Below are 21,503 nucleotides of genomic sequence, written 5' to 3' on the forward strand. Positions count from 1 at the left end.
CAGTTTCGTCGTCAGTACACTCGTGTGGCAGCATTGCGTCAAACATTGTTGCAACTTCCCGGCTGTAAACGAGATTGAAAGGTGCCACACATGTTGTCTCTTTGCGAGCCGTGTTATACGCAAATGTAACATGGTAAAATCTCGTCCCAGTTCTTGTGGTCGACGTTGATGTACATACTCATCATGTCTGCCAGTCTTATTCAAACGTTCTGTCAGCCCATTAGTTTGGAGATGATAAGCCGTGGTCTTTCGGTGAGTGGTACCACTTAGTTGGAAAAGAATATCCAGAAGCACAGCCGTGAACGCAGATCCTCTGTCTGTTATGACCACTGCGAGAGTGCCATGCCTTAGGAAGACGGCTTCGATAAAAAATCGCACTGCTTCGGCTGCTGTTCCAGATCGGATAACACCTGTTTCAGCATATCGAGTAAGGTTATCTGTGACGACGATTATCCATCTATTTCCGACAGTAGACAGTGGAAACGGACCTAAAAGGTCCATGCCAATTTGTTCGAATGGCGCTTGCGGTATCTGGACAGGATGCAGCAGTCCAGCTAGCTTGCCGGGTAGGACTTTGCGGCATTGGCAATCCAGGCATGTCTGTATGTAACGTTTCACGATCGACGCAAGTCTCGGCCAATAGTACTTTAGCCAATGTGTGGGTGTAGCTCAAGTGACCAGCAGTCGGCTCGTTGTGACAGGCATGTAGGACTTCATCGCGAATAGATGTGGGAATGACGAGTAGGTAGCTGATGCCACTAGGTGAAAAGTTCTTTTTATAAAGAATGTCGTGGCACAAGCAAAACGAAGGCAGCCCTCTCGTGAATAACCTCGGCACACTACTTGCTCTTCCCTCTAAGTAATCGAAAAGTGGAACCAGTTCTGCGTCCTCACGTTGGTGGCATGAAATGGCAACAGTATCTAGTACGCCTACAAAATCCGCGTCATCATCGTCGTGGACTGCAGTCTCAACAGGAGACCGATTGAGGCAGTCGGTGTCAGTGTGTCGGATTTGTATACAACCATGAAGTAAAACTCTTGAAGCGGAAGACTCCACCGCACAAGCCGACCAGCTGGATTATTTAAATTAGTCAACCAGCAAAGTGCATGATGATCACTGACAACGGTGAAACACCTACCATACAAATATGGCTGAAATTTCAAGACGGCCCATACCAGTGCGAGACATTCTTTTCTGTAGTGCAGTAGTTAGCCTTCGTTCTTGATAACGTCCTGATGGCGTAACCATTCACTCTTTCGGTGCAGTCCTGCAGCTGTACAGCCACTGCGCCAAGGCCGACATTACTAGTGTCGGTATGAAGAATCGTAGGAGCGTCTTCATCAAAGTGTGCAAGCACGGGATGCATCTGCAGCTGTTGGCATAGGTCGTGAAAGGCCCGTTGCTGGTCTTCACCCCACACAAAGAGGACATCTTCTCTGGTAAGATGTGTTAATGGCTACACGATGCACGAAAATTGCGCAATAGACCGTCAGTAGTAGACGCAAAGGCCCAGAAAACGTCGCACGGCCTTTTTATCTGATGGCATTGGGAAATTAGCAACGGCAGAGATTTTATCAGGGTCAGGTCGGACACCCTCACGACTAACAACATGACCAAGAAATTGAAGTTCTTCAAAGCCAAAATGGCACTTTTCAGGTTTTAAAGTTAGACCAGCTGAGCGCATTGCTTCAAAGACCGTCTTTAGTCTCCGTAAGTGTTCCTCAAACGTGACGGAGAAAACAATCGCGTCGTCGAGGTATACCAGACAGGTCTGCCATTTGAGGCCTGAGAGTACCGTGTCCACTAGTCGTTGAAATGTTGCTGGCGCAGAACACAAACCAATGGGGAGCACCTGAACTTCATAAAATCCGTCGGGCGTCACAAAAGCGGACTTCTCACAGTCTCTCTCATCAACTTCTATTTGCCAGCAGCAACTTTTCAAGTCCATCGATGAAAAGTAACATGCGTTTCATAGCCTGTCCAGTGAATCGTCGATACACAGTAGCGGATAAAAGTCTTCCTTTGTGATCTGGTTGAGTTTTCGATAGGCGACGCAGAAGCGCAGGCTACCATCCTTCTTTTTCACCAATACGACAGGCGATACCCAAGGACTCTTAGATGGACGAATAACTCCGTCCTCAAGCATCGACTTCACTTGTGTTTGTATTGCCTCGCACTCTTTTGGTGCTACACAATAAGGATTCTGCCGAATTGGTCTGGTGTCGGCTTCGGTAACATAGGATGCTTAGTGAGCGGATGAGAAGCAGCTTAAACTCATTCATGAGCTCAAGAAGGCTGTTGCATTCAACGGGCGATAAGGTGGGACTGATATCAACCAAAGCGGCAGGCATAACCACGGTGGACGTCGCGTGTTCCACTGAGAGGCAGTCCTGTATTGAGGTAAATTCGTCGAAGTAAGCAACAGCCGTGCCTTTAACAATGTGTCTACGTTCCCTGGCAAAATTCGTTAGCAGGAGTTCAGCACGTCCGTCGTGTACAGTAATTACGGCCCTGGCGATGGAAACGCCTTGACTCAGTACCAGTGCGTCGATGTGTTAGGCGATGCCTGTCCCGGTGTTCAAGTTGTCGCAGATAACAGCTTCACGGCGGAAGCGTGACGGCGGCGGCAGCGATACGTAAGCGGGGTCGTTGGTGTTCTGTAGGGTCGACGTCGTCTGTGCTCCTAGAAAATGTGATGACGAGATCAGGAACATTAATCACTGCACCGTACTCACTCAAGAAATCTATCCCCAATATAAGTCCCTTACAACACTCAAAAAGAATGGCGAAGGTGGCGACGAAGGTTGCACCGGCGATTACTATTCTGGCTATGCATTTTCCAATCAGTGTCATCAACTGGCCACCGGCAGTTCTGATGCTGGGACCAGTCCACAGCGTCTTCACTTTTCTCAGCCTGTCGGCCAGCTTTTGACTAATCGAAAAATGGGAACCAGAATTGATGAGAGCTGCCACTTGGTGGCCGTCAATGCAAACGACAAGATCGGCGCGGACGGCGTCTGTTACAGGGGGGTGTGGTTGGAGTCGTCGGAGTTTTAGAGTTGTCGGTCGAAAGTGACGGGGGCTCTTGGAAAGCTAGACGGTTTGCAACCTCGTGCCCGGAGGTCGCTACCTCTAGTTTCCCCGGCGGGGGCTAGGGGACCTGCCCCTAGAGGCGTCAGAAAAATCGCGACGGGTCAGTGGGGTGTAATGAGCCAGAGAAGGGGAACGCGATCGAGGTGTCGCTGAACCATGCGGCTGAAAGTTTGTAGAATTTTCATCGCAGGTACGTGCAGCATCAAAGACAGGGTAATTGCAGTTGGGAAACCTTGGATACCCAGCTGCGCAGTAGTGGCACAAGCGGTAAACATGTCCTGCTTCACCACAATGAAAGCATAACAGCCGGCGGTCAGCGGTGCGCCACAAATCGGTCTTTTGAAGCAGGTAGTCGGCAGGGAACTCGCCGTAAGACCGAGGCGCAGCGACCGGCTGGCGGCGGCTGTGATTATTCAAAATGGGGCGTCAGGGGTGGTGGTGATGGCTGTGTCATAGTGGTTGACGGTGTCAGCAGCATCAAAGTGGCAGGAGGTGGACGACAGACAGCTTCCGCGTAGGTTAATCTTCATGGCACTGCCTGCCAGTCAGGCGACGAAAAGGCCTGTCGAACTACCTCCCGAATGATGTCATCGACAGAAGCCACCGCTGGTGCCATAGGAGAAATCCCGAGCTGCCGGATCTCCTCTCGCACTATCTCTCGAATGACTTCTAACAGAAACGTGCCGCAGCTCTCAGGTAGAATTGAAGCATTCACCGGTGAGTTCTTGCAATCATATTAGCGGTACCGTTGCTGTAGTGCCCGTTCTACAGCAGTAGCCTCTTTGGTAAATTCGGCCACTGTCGTCAGTGTGTTCCTCATGAGTCCGGTAAACAGTTCCTCCATCACTCCGCGCAAAAGATAGCATAACTTCTTCTCTTCGGCCATCTCAGGGTCTGCTCTGCAGAAAAGGCAGGCCATATCTTCTGCAAACATCACAACGCTTTCATTTGGTTTTTGAATACGAGATTCAAACCACGTCAGTGCAATGTCTTAAAGTGCAAAATAGACATTAGCCAGCTATTGCTGGGAGCCCCAGTCATACCTGACGACATGCTCAAATTGGTCCAGCCAATCTTGTACATCTTCAAAAGTGTCACCATGGAAACTTTCTGGGATCTTAGGATTCTGCAGCGCCACCTGCAATGGAGTTGCAGTAGCCACGGCAAAAGTAGGTAGACGTGTTCCTGCAGGGTCCTGCAATGGGTTGAACTCGGGCGTCAGGCCTAGCAGGCGGTGACTGTACCGGTGAACAGGTGTTTAGATGAACGAAGGTGAATCCGCATTTGACGTATGGCTCCGCGAAGGGGTGCCGAGCATGAGGCAATCCTACCCCGCACCTCCACCAGAGTCACAGCCTATTAGAAGACAGGAAAGCAGGTGTAGAGGACGTATGAAAGCACTATATCAGAGCAGTCAATGTGACGTCGTTGTCGTCTCCATTTTTCTACTTGTGCGCTACTTCAGCGCCGTTTGCATCACCTGGCACATACCTGCGGCGACCATATAGGATGTGGCAATATCACGCAGATCTCCCTCGAATTCTTTGCCTCAATATATTGCAAAATGAAAAACGCACAGCTTTGCTCAAATTTAACACTGGGAGTACCGGCTCTGGAACTCCTCCGCAGGTACGTCGCACCTCACAGCGACGCTGACAGCAATGCGGCCTTCCAGGCTATTGAGAAACGTGTGGTGATTTCTAGCGAGCGAAAGAAACGGCAAGCCACCATTCTGGACTTTTTAAAGTCCTAAGTGCACTCTGTGGAAATAAATTGTCTATAGTTGAAGCTGCACTTTTTTAAATCATTTTCAGAGCTTTCCTCACTGTTGCGTTTTCCCGGCTGTTACGTTTTTTTCCCCCGGTCCGGTGAAAAATGTATGAACGGAGTTCCGCTGTAATTGTTGGCGACTTTTGATTTTCCCCTAGATATTGCATTACTTTTCCTCTGGGTGCAGACACCTGTTAGCCAAATTTAATTGTTATAGCCAATAACAAAAAGTGGGGGCATCATAGAAATAGGTTTATTTTACCATAGTAGAACATGCACAAAGGTCATAAGCAATAATGAAACATGGGGACATTTAGTAATACCTTTTTGTTACCACAGTAAAACACACACAAAGCTCCATAGTGCAGCAACTGCTCATTGTTACATCCCAGTATTGTTAAAACCAGCAATACTATAAGTGGGTTGGCTGAACTTCTTTCAGTCTCATTAAAATTGTAATGCATTAGAAAGCCATGCTTCGAGGAAGATTGAAGGTCACATGCACAGATGCCTCTATGCAAGATGCACTGCTTGCAACATCACCGTCCATAGCATGCAAATTTAGTACGTTCCATTTAATATGTATTTGTGCATCATGAAGAAGAAATAAAGCAATAGAAAGATTTTAGGCCATGATTTTTGTATGTTGACAGTTAAAGGGCTAAGGTGGTGTCTTGCATTTGTGTATAATTTCTGACTTGTCAAACCTTTTCTTACAGTAAAAGTGTTTCTTTCTCTTTTGCATGTTCTACAAAGCTATTTGGCCAACGTAGCTAAACTGAGCTTTCTATTTAACGTCCCTTTAAATTGGATGAACTTACAAGACCTGTAAAAGTAACATACTCCTCCACAACAAAGTACATCTGTTACAACACCTTTTCATAAACAGCCCATTGTGCCTTCTCTTACAGGGAAGCTGCTGAGAGTAGTTCCACAATGGCTTTCGTGTGGCTGAGTGCAACAGTGTGGTCAATATTAAACGTGAATGCAGCATAACATAGTAGTGTTCTTTTTTTTGTAATGCAGCACAGTAATAGCGTTTCTTGTTGATGCTGAAGTTGATGTGCCTCGAGAACTCCTTGTCTGCAAATTGTAAATTGCATTATGTTCATGAAATAATTAGTTGAAAAGTTGGTTAGTGAAATTATGTTAACCAGTTCTGTGCATTTTGATTTCTTGAAGTTACGTCCAGCTCTTAAGTAATCCAGCTCAATGAGTCTATCTTTGCAATTTTTATAATTCTCTTTCAAACACGAAAAATAATAATAATAACAAACTGGTTTTATGCTTGACAAAGAATGCAGCACAAGCAATATCACCATGTGACAGCTATTTCATGGATGCTCACAAAAGGCCCATTCGGTATTCCACACAATGTTTCAAATTGAGTGCAGCTCAATAAAAGTGTGTGGAAAGCTTGTGTACAGTAAAGCACTACCAAACAATTTCTTTTTTCTGCTAAGGACGGGCTACCACATTGAAAAGGCTCCGGCAAAATAAGGCGACTGTTGTTTCGGTATGTCTGGTGGCAACCTAAGGATTCAGTAGAAGCTCCACCCACAAAACCACACTGCAGAAGCCCTGTCTACCTCTGCACCGCAAAAATGTATTTCTTGGCAGATTACAACATTGAAAGTCCACCTCCACTGCGTTCTTACAGAATTAAGTGAACATAATTGTCTGGTGAATCAATACAATTTTTTTTTTAGTTTCAAAACAAAGTGTTACCCCTCATATTCTCATGTTAGAGCTTCTTGACTGTGCGCAAAAAGAAACACCATTTGCTGGACCAGTTAGCAATGCTGAATAACTTTGCTCAGAGGCTTCTCATGAAGACAGCTACATACAGAACGAAAGTACCAGAACTATGCACAAACCTAAAGGAAGAAAGGGAAGACAATGGTAAAGCAAATAATAACACCTGCATCAATAAAATTGAGACATGCTTGCAACAGCAGCGGTAGCAGGCAGATAAGAAAAAAAGAAAAGGCACGGCACTCAACGTTTAGTGTAGCATGATTAACGTCACATAAAATTTAGCTCCCAAAAGAAATTAACTTAATGCTAGCCCAGTGTTCCAACCCAGATCTATTACATTTATTGCAACAACTGTAATAAATTTGCAGAAAATTTTCACAGGCTCGAAATGTAGCCTGTTTGTCTTACACAAATAAACTGCAATAACCGGTGTTCTTTAGCAGCATTTACGGTAAAGCAAACGATACCGAGATGCAATTTGTGAAGTTAAGGTGTTGAATTAGTGAAGAGAAAAGTGCAAACTCAGTATACGGTAGTTATGGGCAACTTCAATGCAAAGGTGGGGTAAAGCAGGCTGGTGAACAAACAATTGGCAACTACGGCGTCGATTCTAGGAACGCTAGAGGAGAGATGCTGGTAGAATTGGCAGAAAGGAATAAGCTTCGAATAATGAACACCTTTTTGAGGAAGCATAGCAACAGAAAGTGGAGCTGGAAAAGGCCTAATGGTGAAACAAGAAATGAAATTTACTTCATACTTTCTGCTGATACCAGCATAGTGCAGGATGTAGAAGTGATAGGTAGGGTAGAGCGCAATGATCATAGGCTAGTGAGGGCTAGGATTCACCTAAAATACTGTTATAGAGGTTATATACCCACAAATCTAGTAGGTACAAAAGGAGGTCCCATAGTAAGAGTGTCACCGGCACCTCCCATCAAACAATGCACAGTCTAAAGTCTAATACCTTTAGTAAAATGAATGCGTCTGCAGCGGAATGCTCTGTTAACAAAGGATTTGTTATGTCCCGGCTGAACTATCTTTCATACATATTATGAAGACCTCTACAACAAATTTGTCTGCACAACGAAGACACTTAGATGAGCTAAAGGGCAATGTCAGCTCTGCGGCACGTCTTCCCCCAGCCAACCCACCTGCTTGTAGCCTGCATTAGCACTGACGAAACCAGACACTGGCCAGCTTGCATGGTGGCACATGCCAACCGTGGAAGTGAGCAGGGTGCAAAGGTCAGACAGTTTGTTTAATGCACAAAGTGCCCCTCTGATAGAGAAAGAATGTCAAGTGAAAGTAATAAAGGAGGTCCCACTGCCTCTGTCTTCGTACGAAATGGATGGGAACAGAAAACTCAGTTCAAAGATTTTAACTCCTGCTGCAATAAAATTACGTAGTTCCAACCATTAGTATTTTTAGTATTTTCACCAGCTGTAAACTATCAGAAAAGGTCTTCTTGCCGATTCCGTAAATATGTGGTCATCTTTAGTCAAAAGCAAACAGCCTCACACAAGTTGGGTTGGAAACTGCCTCAGACTCGTTTATTTTTCTTCATTTACACGTGCAACATTTTCTGGCCTTATGTGCTGGTTGTTGCAAATACACTATACATAAAAGTTCATAAAAATTTAGTCTTCACACAAAACATTGGTGGCATTTGATTATGAGGCCTAAATGAAGTTAACATTGCCTGCACTAATTTGTTTTCTGCCATGCTTTTAATAATTTCAGCATCAAATGCATAAGTCAAAGTAAAGGGAAGAAATTCCACAGCTTAGTCAAGAACCTGTGAAAACCAGTCATATGACCATATGAATGTTTACAGAAGGAATGGAGAAAATTGGTCTTGACTACGTGAATTGAAGAGGACTGCTAGATTGCAGTGTTAGCATTTCCTTTTCTTTTTTTTTCAACTCGAATTATACGTCAGAGTCATACATAACTAGGAGTGTTGTCTAGCAAAGCAGTCTATGAGAAAGAAAGTGTCTAATCATAGCTAAATCGCACAAAATATGCACAAAAAAGGCTGACATGCTTTCACTGTAAAAACTCCCATAGCTGTCAAGTTATGTGAAGACAGTCATCTCAGGGCATTCTCATAGACCGTAGAGTCAACTTCCCTCTAGGTAATATTACCAGAAACCATATGTTCGGACCCGGAAACCTCTCCGTGCATTTTAGAAGTGAACTGCTCCCACAATCAAATCGATCAACCGATTGATGTACGAAAAACTCCAAGCCCCTGACTTTTAGGGCTTCTCCTCAGTGTGACAGGACATGTGGATATAGAGCTTCTGATGCCACGGAAACGAGGCGCTGCAGTGGGTTCCCGAAAAGGAATGCTCTCACGTGTGGTTGCGTACATGGCGTGTCAGATTGGACTTCTGCGTGAATGCTTGTGGGCACAGGTGGCACTTGAACGGGCGCTCTTTTGTATGCCTGCGCACATGCTGCTTCAGGGAAGAACTGTCACGGAATGCGCTCGGGCAGGAGCGACACTTGACTGGGCGCTCGCCTGTGTGGGTGCGGACATGCCGCTTGAAGTTGGAACTATCAGTGAATCCCTCAGGGCAGAGGTGGCACATGTAGGGGCGTTCGCCAGTGTGTGTGCGTTCATGCCGCTTGAAGGCAGAAACAGTAGTGAATGCCTCAGGGCAGAGGTGGCACTTGAAGGGGCGCTCGCCTGTGTGTATCAGCAGGTGTACCTGCATGCTTGACTTGTACTTAGTCACAAAGGGGCACAGCTGGCAGGAATACCGTTTGCCAGACACCGACACGAGCGAGTCGCACTGCTCCAGTGGCCCTGATGACAAGGAACCTGGAAAGTCACAGGGAGAACGTGAAGATCGTATGAAGCATCTGTCCCACATCTGATGGAACTAAAGTGCTACATTAGCAAACGAAAAGCATTGCCACATTTGTAGGCAAAATATAGGATAACCTTGGCCTACCAAATCCACGTGTTATAGTTGTGGCATGCACACTGATTCAGTACATGTCTCACACAAGTTCCTATCTCTCTATACGTAATAACTGTCCTGAATACATACAAACCCCTGCTCACAATACATAGACATTGGATTTGGTATGCAATTTCAATGTTATGACCAAACACAGATATGACTTTGCATATGTGACACTGCATTACACACTGCCCTATTAAACTAAGTACAGTATGTTTCTCTCATACATAATTTATACAATCCAACACAACAATGGCATCAAATCATATTGGAACACATGAAGCATATCAAATGAAATATAAATATGAATGAAAGGAAATAATATGAAATCACATGAAAAATATGAAACTGAAATGGACAAACCCAGCATTTACAAAGAAATGAAAAGAATGGCACCACATTTGTCGGTAGAGGACAATGTTGCCACATTTCTCCACATTAAACAATGGATTGCTTCTCTCTGAATATTTTCCATGATCCTTTTTCATTTCACCCAATGACACTAACACAAACATGCCCAAACTGCAGAATTGATATATACTATAATATAGGAACATATCCACATGACAGAATATCTTGACAGAGCTACGTCCTCTGCTGATACATCTGCAGTCTGCTTTTCTTTTTACGCTGTTGATAGCATATCAGACACTGCAATAGAACCTTTTTTTCACAATTTCAGCAGAGCGACAGGGTAGCCAGTAGGTTTGTCATTGTGCTTAGTCCATACAAGAGATAAGCACAATTGGCAATCAGTTAAAAAAGTCAGAATAATATTCATGATCAAAATCGTAAGTAAATCACACATCAAATTGCTGCATCATGTAACACACAGCAAACGAACGCATTCTTTCTGAGATCAGCCTATTGAGATGGATTCCTGGCAAAGTCCAAACAAAACAACTTCTTCTGTGTCTTGTAGACGGTATGGACACATCTGTAACAGCAGAGAGATCCCTGTTAGGACCAACACGAACACAAATACATGTAGACAAGCTTCTTTTCCCTTTGTAGCGACAAGAATGTTTAGGTTGGGCCATGGTGCTACACTTAAAAATTTATTACGATATCATATATCTATAAAGAACAATTGTTCATGCCTACTGCATAAGACTGGAATGTATTGCACCGGTGTTTCAAACAGAAACTTCTCTCCACAAATAGCCTTGATCCCAATGGCTCCTTCGCCAAACACCAAGTGTCCCAATGCTCCTGCCAGTGCTTATTCAGCACATCAAAAGTTTTATCACTGAGTACTCGTGAAGGCTCTCCAACTGACACTGAATATGGCATCAATTAATTCATATATCGCTACTTAAGAGAAAATTGGTCCTCAAACAGGAATAGACTTCTGTCACTTAGCATGCAGATGGAACAAAAACACTCATCAATGAGAGCGTTGTTTAAATTTATTCAGGTTATTTTCATCAATCTTTTTTCAGTTTGGCGAGAACTTGCCATGTTGGAAAGCTACAGCCTAGACAAAAGCTTCATGTGCTACCAGCTGGCATGAACTTCCACACTATACTTTTCGAAAAATGCTCTACATGCATTACAAGGTCACACGAGATTTACTTTTCACGGGCAAAAGCATGACATAATGTGATCCACAGAATGCCCAAACCGGGGATAGCAACAGCCGTTGCTATCGCTGTGCTGGAAACACCCGCCAATGGGACATACCTGCAGCCTAGAAAGTGATGAAAAGTACACATTTAAACAGCACAATGTTCCTGGCAGTACTATCCAGTTCATGTCAATTACAACAGTATATTTCAATGGCTCGTTCCTGACCCAAATGCAGCATATCTTTTCATTGTCTCCACTTAACCATATTCTAATAAAATCCAGAGCACATGCAACAGTGCTAGGTTGGCCACAATAACCTAGCTGTGCTCCACCAGGCTGAGAAGGTTGGATAGCATTGTACTGCAATACGTATAGGCGCTGCCTGCTCCTTCAGAGATGTGCCATTCTGACAATAAATAAGTATACTCTGACTAGAATGATGGTTGAATCAACAAAAATGGATTGCCTCAGTTCTCAGTGTGTGAGTATGCCTTCCCTGTCTGTCAAAAAGATTAATTGTTTTTAAGTGCAGAATAATCAGCACATGGCCTCAAGTCACTTGAGTGTAATCATTGCTTTTATGTATACATCGAGTCTACGGTCGTTACAACGGACCTGCATACTACAGACTTTCGAATATAATGGACCCCATATTTCAACCTTAGTTTTCCCTACCTATTTTAATTATGCAACGAGGTTCGCTCTTAACGGACCGCTCGACAACAGACTATCGGCTACAGCAGACCAAATTAGCGCAATTTTCGTGAAAATCTGTCGTATAAAACGGACTTTTGCCATGTAGACACGTGCTGACAACTGACTTGCGAAGGTGAGCCGATTATCACGACTCAATATGGCGCGCACAAGGAAGGGAGGCGGGGTGCAAGCGCACCGTCTTCTTTTGCAAGCGAGGCACAAGGGGACGTGTGGGAGAGTGGGTCTACTCTGGCGGCTGCTGCTTACGGCACGGCCACACGTGAGCAATATCTTGAAAGCGATCTGCAATGTGGACAAAGTGTACGAATTGAAGCTTCACATCTCGGGCGAAACTGCGACTTTTTCTGTTTGTTTCCTTTACTTAGGGCATCCATCACTAACTATTTGCAATAACATTGTTACACATCGGGACCAACGTTTTGGAAGCGAGGCATTTCAGATATAATGAACATCAGATAAAATGAACATATTTTGTTGCATTATCAGGGTCCGTTGTAACGAGAGTCGACTAAATGTATGCACTGACACCCTGTTTCAAGTTAATTTGTTGAAATTAGCGCATGAGTTGTATCCTGTTTCTGTCCTTGTTTCTTGTGCTTCACTAGCGTTCACTTTTTTGGACTTAACCAAATTTCTACCCTTCTGTTATTTTTCGTACAATTCCACGAGAGCAGCACGAGAGCAGCAGATTAGTAATTTCACATGTTACAAACTAAGCAAGCAAAGTTTTAGTCAGTAAACACAGTCACACAATACATCACAACGGTAAATCCAGAATAAATCAAACTACTATGTCATGTAGCAGGACGATCAAGTAGAGACTTAAAGATATGGATTTCTGGCAAAGCCTGAAGCACACATATTCTTGGATGCTTTGCAGGAGGATAGATGCATCTGTGGTGACACAAAAAAGATCACAGTTGAAGTTAGCAAAAACAATAATACTACATTCACACAAGAATTTCCCCTATGTATCAATAAACATACTGAGTGGAGGGAGACAGAGGTACATTAGCAATATAATATCATATAATAATACTACATTCACACAAGAATTTCCCCTATGTATCAATAAACATACTGAGTGGAGGGAGACAGAGGTACATTAGCAATATAATATCATTTATTTACTGCAAACCATTATTCAATAACTGCAAACCTACTTCATAAGACTGAAATATCTTTTTTTTTTCCTTCTGAGCCCAAATCTCTACCTGCCCACAGTTTTCATTACAATGGCCCCTCCACAAAACACCACATCTCAACATATTCTTGCCAGCACTCTTTAAGTTGATTAAAGTGTGACTGGTGGGGACTGCTGAAGGCTTTTCTACAATAACTGAAGGTGACATCTATTAAGTACTTCAATAAATACTCCAGAAAAATGGTTGTTGAACAAGGTAATGTAGGTCCCTCCCTACGAAACACAAGACTTCTCAACATGACTCAAAAGGTATATAGGCATATTGGTATAATATGAAACATTCAGTTCACATTTGTGGCAAGAGGTTTTCAAAAACATCTTGAAAACAACCATTTCGAAGAGCCTATTTCGACATCCTTGCTTTTGACCGTGAATGCTTCCTTGTAAATTGCGTTTTTAGTTGACAGAAATATATAGAAAGGTTTTAAGTTTAACTTAGTTTCTAAAAGGTTGTATTGCCTCCATTCTCCACACAAAGTAAAGCCCATACATTTAAACGTGCTTGGAAAAATAGAATTCGTGAGTTGCATGAATATGGCTATCTAGCAGATGCAATAAAATATGAACAACATGTAATTATGGTAGGCAAGGAAAATCTACATATCCTATAAGATGAATATGACTGTGGAGAGAACAGAGGTCTTATGCCATTCTAGAGGGTGTTTTTTTTATACAACACAGATTTTTTACAAAAAGGCTATAAGAACCGCAAACATGTACCTAGGGAAGGTAGACATACTTTGCCAATAATAATGTGAGCTTCAGAATATTTGCAAACAAAAATTTATTAATTTACTTTTCTATAAGTGCCTCAAGGGCAGTTGTATACATGGTGCATTTGAAGGCTGTGACATTTTAATGCAGCCTAATTTTTGAAGATCATTAAAATTGCACCTAATTCAAGATATTTGTAATTAGATTTCAATGGTAAATCCAGGCAACGTTGAAACCAAACGCCACGGGAGCATGGGAGAGGCATCCCTACTATCATATCAGATTGAAATCCCCCATGATGACAAGGGTGAGAAAGTTTGAAAATGAATCTCTAGGCCATTTGCAGCAGCTGCTAATACATCACGCTTTGCCTGGAAGGCACGTACGGCTGTATGTCGGGTCAAAATTTGCCGCAGCATGCTATCCATTCAAACTTCGCCCCACACTTCTAAAATATCTCAAATTATGTTTTTTTTTTATTTCTAAAAAATGGGCATGCCATAAATTGTGATGCGCTAGAAGTTTCCCATATAAACAATTGCCCTCATGTTAACAATAAAAGCAAATTCTTGTTAATTAGTCTTTTCGATTAACTCACATAGAAAAAAGTCTTTCCGCCCCGCCATAGAGCTTCTATGTGAAAACGACAGGTGTCTGACGGTCATAGCCTTATTACTATAAATCTGAATTATCTAAAAAAAAGCACCCTGTATATCTAGATACATGTAGAGATTGCTAGTTTGCTCACACTTAGTCTAACTTTTATGCGCTTAATCAAAACATACGTGTTGATATCACATTACACGATGTGTAGGGCAAAATGGGCATGCAGGCCAACACAGGAGTCTTAGTCTTCTCTCCCGTCTTACATACCCCGTTTTCGTTACACATTAAGTTTATATGTCTGAGGTTAGTAATCCTATGAGTCATCTGATAGTTGTTGTTTCACAGTCGCAGACAGCTGCAAGTATTACATCAAACTTCGGAATCCCATCGCATAGAAAACGCAGCGAGGCGTACCTGTGTTGAGCTACGTATGCTCCCACTATTCTATCAATTCAACGGGGCTGATTTGGCCTGCATTTTCAATGGCTAGATATATAATACAATGGAGATTTGGTGGGATGGTATTCCTTTTGTTTAATAATGCTCATTGGCCTTCATAGCTTATGATGCTGCCGAATGGCTGGATATTACTGTGACCGAGACGCACAGCCTGCATGGATGTACTTTCAAGAAAGCATAAATGCCAACTTCGAAGTGCCAAAAGTGCAAGAATGCACTCAAGAATGGTTGACAAGGTTATAACCCTTCACAAACTGAGAATTTTAACATCACAACAACATGTGTGTATCATCTGCATCTTTTGACACACTTGTTCAGTGAGCTCATGTTTTGACAATGTGTGTGCATGTATGTGAAAAACAGGCAATAAAAGAAAGGGCCTGCTGCTGCTAAAAGTTGTCAGAAACTTCCCTAAGGAAGTTTTATAGACCTCTAATAATGTGGCATTGCCACAGCTAGAGGAGATTTTCAAGAAGTACGCGTGCAAATAATGTTTCAACTGAGACTTCCTTGAGACATTTCGCTTATCCTTTAGAGAACTATTTTACAAATTCTTTAGCTGTTTCTCTCATAAGGAGCCAATAGACCATGATACCAAAGAAAGCATAGGGGAAATTAATTGTAGTTTTTATTGATGCAATGAAAATATATTTCAGTCAATAAAAGCTGCAAATAATTTACCTTTTTGACTTGGAAGTGCAAAATAACATAGACAGAGGAAAATAAAACACATACACAACGTAGTAAAAATTTACCTGGTGCTTTCCTTGACGTCACAGTCTGTTGGCTCCTTGTGATTGCATCAAATAAAAATCCGGCTCCTAGTGTCCTTTCATCTTCTTCTTCAGCTGTTTCTGCGTTTTATGGCTGGAATATCAAGGTTACTGTTGTCCAAGCTTATTTCAATTACGACTTTCCTGACTCCATCACTAGCCAAGAGTATATACTGAGAGGTTCCAGTGTGGTATGAGACTTGAGAGAAAACGGACCGATCTCGTCAAGTGCCCGATCGGAGCGACGGACTGCTCCGAGGCCTTTGCTCAGCCGCATTCGTTAATGTGAACCTTCTTTCCTTGTTTACTACAGACTCAGTATAACCGCTAATGTGTGTCCGTAAGTAAATTCAGTTCAAATTATTGATATCCAGCATCTTTAGTCACGAAATACCGAAGCAGAGAACAGTGCAGCGGCTTAGGAAGAGCCGAGAACGAACGAAAACAACAAGAAAGAAGAACTCGGCAGACGAAGAGAGAGAGAAAAAACTTACTACTATGATTCAACTTTGCTGCGTTGTGGACTGCAAACGTAGCGCCTTGCAATATTCAAGCTCCGACGTTATGTCCCTCTGCAAGGCAGCAAACTAGCTGCAGCACATCAGGCTGCAGCTATCCAATCGGCGCCAAGATTTGTGCGTTTGCGGCCGTCATTTTACGCCGGACGATTACTAATGCGATAGCGTTTCAGGAGTCTGGTATTAGGGTAAATGCAAACGCAAGGGGACAGGGCCTGGCCGTTTGACCGTGTCGTTTCACAGGACGAGCAGAAGCGCAAATGTGAATGGTCTGCATGGTGCAGCCGCCTGGTGGCACAGAGCTCAACCACACACAGTAGCAGTGACGAAAGGTATTCTTCTCTGCTGCTGGAGTAAATTTTTCGCACGAGTGTGATCGTTAGCACATTGTTTTTGTAAATGTTTAAAATGTTTTGCACATGGTTAGAGCAATATTAACTCTTTTTTTTGGCTGGTTAAGCTCTGCACCAATGGGTGGCTGGACCGCGGAGACCGATTAGGCAGCTCACGTATGTCTACGCTAAAGTTGCTTCATCAGTTTGAGTTTTTGCCTCCACCGTTCCATCGAAACACCCAGCTCGCCTGTGGCTACCGGAATACCAGACCCGTTCAACGCTGCAACAGAGTGCTCGCAACACAAGCTGCTTTGATAACTCTCGCATGGGGTCGACTGCCAAGCAGCTGGGGGCGAGTTTGGAGAGGCTTCGTGAGCATGCGCTCCTAGAGAACTGGAAGTCGACAACACGATGTGACATCATGATGCAGAGCCACTGAAGGTGGAGCTTAGCCGCGATCACTTGGCGAATTAGTTGAGGAAGAAATGCAGGAATATGGAGGAGGGTAACTTGTAATCATCCGTAGCTCTCTTAATATGACACGTTTCACACAAATTGTGGTGCAAATGATTAACTTCAGCTGTACCCTACGCATCTACAAAATTTGTCCGAACCGTTTAGGGTCCCTTTCAGTCAAAATGTATGATATCTTGTTATACTATGTAACCAATAAAAATAATTAACTAAATTGTAATGAAGAAAGGAGAAAGAGGCTGTCCCAATAAACGCCTGGTTTTTCCTTCCCTTCTACATTTTCCTCTCTCCTTTCTGGTGTTTCCTCTTCACAATGAAATTAACTAGAGTCGAATTAATGGAAGGCTACTATTCTTGGGGGGCCAAGTGGGATACTTGAAAAAGGCCTGCAGAAAAAGAATCTAAATTCTGAGGTATTATGCTCCAAAACCATGATCTGATTATGAGGCATGGTATCGTTGGTGACACCAGATTATTTTGGCCACGTGAAGTTCTTTCTTTAAAGGGACACTAAAGGCAAATGTGAAGTCAGGCTCAAGTGATAGTGCTCAAGAATCTCTAAGGAATCAATTTTATCACAAACACAGCAATGGTAATCCATAAATTAAGGTAAATGCAGGACACGATTAAAGACTTCCATGGGACATTCAAATACATGCCCAACGACAAAGGGACTTTCCATTTAAACTCTGTCGATAGTATTCAACCAGTCATCCTAAAAACATAAATGTATTGCAATATAAAACGAAAGAAAATGCTACTTGTCCAGTTATATTTCATTTTTAGAAAAAACACCTCACTGTGATTACCCTTGACAACAATGCAGGTGGCCGAAAGGTTTCATTTTCGTTCAACGCTGCGCCATCCACGCTTTCACGTTTGAGTAGCTTGATTATCGTGCAGTGCTGCTCTGGTTTTGTTGGCTCACGAAACTTCAAAAAACTGCAAGTAGCAGAAAATTCCACTTCCATGTGATGCCATGGAATGCCAGAATGGTCCGCATCAAAAGCAGCTGCAGCAGTGAATCCACTGCTCTCTCTTAGCTCGGTTTCTCCATGGCCGCGTGTTTGCATTTAGTGCAAGAAACATACCACGACCTGTTGGGCGCCGCTTCACTCACCAACAAAAGTCACCAAACCAAATGTGGCAAAGGGCAACGATGGCGTATGCAACGTGACAACTACACGGTTTGGTGACGAGAGACAAACTGCAATAAAGGTATTCAGACCTTTCAAATGAAATTTCCTAGTAAACTAAACCTAAACCTAAACCATAGAACACGAAAGTATATGCATTTTGCCCCTATCAAAACGAATCAAACCCACCTGCTACTGAGCTGGGTCAGAGAAGGCTACCCGAGTGTTTCAAAAGGAACTGCTTACAATCAGCAACACTTATGACACACGGTTGTAGTGTTTGATGAAGACTTCAACAATACCTTCACTATTGGTAGGGCATCTGACTACACTCATGAAAGGAAACACAGCAATTTACGTCGATCCACAGTACTGACTACTCGTTATTAGTAAAAAATACAAGACCAGGACACATCTGGAAAGGCCTGATGCTGAATGTATAACGTAAAGACGACAGTCACATCAATATCGCATCTACAGGTTTGCCAGCTGCAAGAAATATGGACGACGACCTGGGTGTTCTCTTAAAGGAGAAATTGAGACTTGCACGTTTGCTCAAGGAACCAGTGCCGTGACATCTTTTGACAAGAAATATCTCAATAAAATAATTCAAATTGATCCACAAATTGGAGGAGGCACTAGCATGTTACAGTACTGGGAAGCAAGAATGGAACAGCGAGAACTGTACAAGAAATCTCAAACTGCTGCGGGAGTGGCTCCCACAGAAGTTTGCACGAAGTGAGCATTGCCCACACTGAAACACATTTTATCTCTCCAAAGGTTGCACATTTTTTTTCCTCAACATATTGGAAAAGGTATTACTTACAAAGAATGCTCCTACGATGCGCTTTTGTTTTAACTACTACTTGTAGCACATAAAGAAACCCATGCATGATTTTTTTCATTTTAAATCTTACTATGCAGCTAACTATGACCCTACAGTTTCCATGCTAAAAAGCTAATTGAAATTTGGGTATAGGCTAGTTAGTATTCCATTGCAAACATCACTTACAGTACATACATACGTATGTATGTATATATGTAAGCACTGCAAATGAAGAAAACTTATGCTGTTTTCCAGTAATTGTTCTTTGATCACAAAAACAGATATAAACTGGTTCCGACTGACTTGAACATTAATTTTTCTGTCCCACAGTTGAACTAGAAATATGTACTGAACTGGACCTAACAAAGTTTTGGCTTTATACGCAGCTTGTTGCTGCTTCTGCAGTTTCTGAGGCTGCTTGGTACTACCTTGGCAAAAATAGTATAAGTTTTAAATTTTACGCGCGCACATAGACTAGTGTGCACATGCTACTGTTTATAGCCTCCTCTGTCTTTCTTTGCCTGTTAAGTACCACCGTGTCACTCTTCAATCTCTTGGTCCCGAGTAGAACTTGCAGTTTACATCAAAATAGCACGACTACCCACTTCGGATACAGGAGACGAACTTTCGTTCTATAAAAAAATTATGCCAAGTGGCTTTATGCATAAGCAGTAAATGCCTTTTTTTTTTTCCCAGATAGAGATAGTTTAACAGTGCTCAATTATTGAGTAGATAAGATTCAGCAGTGTGTATGTCACTCACTACACATCCATGTAGCCACACTTATTCTACCATACTCCAGTCTGGTGCTGCTTGAGCCACGAGTAATGTGCTGTCAAGGATGCTTATAGTGAAATCAGTTTAACGAAGATATTGGATACAACAACGAGCAGCCTTTTGTATCTTTGTATCTGTTCCATAGGAAAATAAACTGCTTACTACAATGCCCCTAAGCCATGTTATTGCTGATAACAATGAAATCTGGCAACTGGGTGCAGGCACCAAAAGGAAAACTAATGAAAAATCCTCTAGGGATAAAAAGCACGGGCCAGGTAACCCCATCAACCTTTGCGCCGTGCACCTCACAGAGCTTGCCTTTATCGCTTCGTCAGCATTGAGTGTCCCTCTCCCGACTCCATTCCATCCTCTGGCTGACGTTGGAGGGGTGGAAGGGATAATAATAATAATAATATATGGGGTTTTACGTGCCAAAACCACTTCCTGATTATGAGGCACGCCGTAGTGGGGGACTCCGGAAATTTTGACCACCTGGGGTTCTTTAACGTGCACCTAAATCTAAGTACACGGGTGTTTTTCGCATTTCGCCCCCATCGAAATGCGGCCGCCGTGGCCGGGATTCGATCCCAGGGTGGAAGGGAGATGGGAGAGGGATGACAAAGGCATGCCATGTGAGGTGCGTAGCACAAAGGTGGGTTAGTGAAAAAACTTTATAAAAATTAAGATCTAGAGCTTTACGTGCCAAAACCACGATACGATTATGAAGCAAGCCATAGTGAGGGGACTCCAGATTAATTTTGACCACCTGGATTTCTTTAATGCACACCCGATACACTGTACACAGACGTTTTTGCATTTAACCTTCATCGAAATGTGGCCACTGCAGCCGGGAATATATATTGTCACAGCCTAGTAGGAGACTGGAAAGCCGGTGTAGAGGACGTATGAAAGAACTTTATCAGAGCAGTCAACGCGACGTCGTTGTCTCTGTTTTTCTACTCGCACGCTACTTCAGCGTCGTGTTCATCGCCTGGCACATACCCGCGACGATTATATAGGATGTGGCATTTGCCCCTCCTTTAGAAAAAAGGGCATCGTCCCGATGCCCCAACCTCCGAAGGCTGTCCACAGATGGTGCAAAGTTGAATGTCATGAGGAAAATTATGGCTTCATACGAAGCATATGCACAACCTCGGCAGATGCCGCCGGCGTTTGGAGCAGTTATGGCTGTCGGGGACAACTTCCTAATTCCCATCTATTCCACACTACTCCACTTCCTATTCGTTATTGCAACCTTTATTTTCTTTTCTATCGTTGTGTCGTCACCAGCTTCACTAAATATATTTGTCCTCACGTCCTCACTAGGTAGGTTAGTGCGGGTTTACACACAGTTTCCTCAGATTCAAGGATATACCACATTTGCCGTGGATTATTACAAAATTAGAAAATAATGTGAACCAAAATCTAACGCGCACCCTACTTTTCATAAGAAATGCGAAGCATGCCACTGATTATTGCAATCACTAAAATGAAAAATGAAACGATCATACGTTACCTTCAATATTCACACATTGTCCGACACTCAGCAACGATGCACAATACGTCGTTGTCCGTACTTTTTGCAACGCTTCCGCAGTCGTTGCGACCGGAGTTGTCGGCCGCACCTCAACTAAGCACTTGGCGAATGCTTTCAGCTACGCGCACAAGTATCCGGAAAGTGAAATACGTGTTGTCACCTGCTGAATATCTCAAACCCTTCTTTTGTGACAAGTTTTAAAATAAAACTGGCGCCCTGTAGCGGCGTCGCGTACAACACGTGCAACATTCGACAAAACAACCG

At 43.2% G+C, this 21,503-nt stretch overlaps 1 pseudogene; it reads right to left on the bottom strand.

The window, feature by feature from the left end:
* LOC142558437 (uncharacterized) overlaps nucleotides 1-21,503 on the bottom strand; it is a 113,790-nt pseudogene that overhangs the window by 49,470 nt on the left and 42,817 nt on the right.

This window comes from Dermacentor variabilis, chromosome 9, assembly GCF_050947875.1.
Source record: "Dermacentor variabilis isolate Ectoservices chromosome 9, ASM5094787v1, whole genome shotgun sequence".
NCBI classification, from domain to species: domain Eukaryota; kingdom Metazoa; phylum Arthropoda; class Arachnida; order Ixodida; family Ixodidae; genus Dermacentor; species Dermacentor variabilis.